Source organism: Hipposideros armiger, unplaced genomic scaffold (assembly GCF_001890085.2).
Source record: "Hipposideros armiger isolate ML-2016 unplaced genomic scaffold, ASM189008v1 scaffold_243, whole genome shotgun sequence".
Classification (NCBI taxonomy): Eukaryota; Metazoa; Chordata; class Mammalia; order Chiroptera; family Hipposideridae; genus Hipposideros; species Hipposideros armiger.
This window is the reverse complement of record NW_017731593.1, coordinates 451,648-452,578: the sequence shown is the minus strand read 5'-3', so window position 1 is coordinate 452,578 and position 931 is coordinate 451,648.

Sequence of the window (931 nt, the reverse complement as noted above, 5' to 3'; positions counted from 1 at the left end):
GATTTTCTTCCTATCATCCTTTTAACCCTTACATTTTTTTTCAAATATGAATGAAAAGAAATCAATTATATGTACAATTGGAATAAAATGAACCTCTTTGTCATTATTTTCTGAATTTAATTTTATACATATACTACACAAAGAGACATCTCGAGGCATTACTTTTTGTTCATCTATGAAAAATTTCACAAAAGTTTTTCTTGTAATTTAGCACCTATTGTAAAGAACCATATAGTGTCATGGAGTCACTAAACATTAAAATATAAATTGAAGGGAAGAGGAAGTGTTAAAAAATTGCTTCAAGGACAAAACAAGAGGGCATTCTGAAGTTCAGAGTAAAAGAAATTACTGAGGAATAGCAGTAATGCTACTAGGAACACTGGATGGAGTATAGTGGTATACAGGAGAAAATGGATTCTTGTTCCACCACCTGCAGTTCTGCTGGAACAGATTTTTTTTTTTTGTCTCTCATAAGTGGAACAGATTTCAGCATGTGCTTATATTTCTGTGGTAGACACTGGTACAGAATCACCCATGACCTCAAGTCACCATTCCACGCCTCTGGCTCAGAAAGATGTCTTCTAATGACTCTTCCTTACTACTATATTATAAGTGTATTTTTTGTTTTTGTTTTTGAGATTTTATTGGGGAAGGAGAGCAGTGTGTTTTTTCAGGACCCATCGACTCTAAGTCAAGTAGTTGTTTCAATCTAGTTGTGGAGGGCGCAACTCAGTGGCCCACGTGGGAATCGAACCAGCAACCTTGGTGTTATGAGCACTGCACTCTAGCCAACTGAGCTAACTGGCTGTCCTCTATGAGTGTTTTTTTTTTTAAGATTTTTATTGGGGAATTGGGGGATGGGAACAGCACTGGGGAATTGGGAGAAGGGGAACAGACAAGTTGCTGTCCTTTTGTTCTTCAGTCTAGTTGT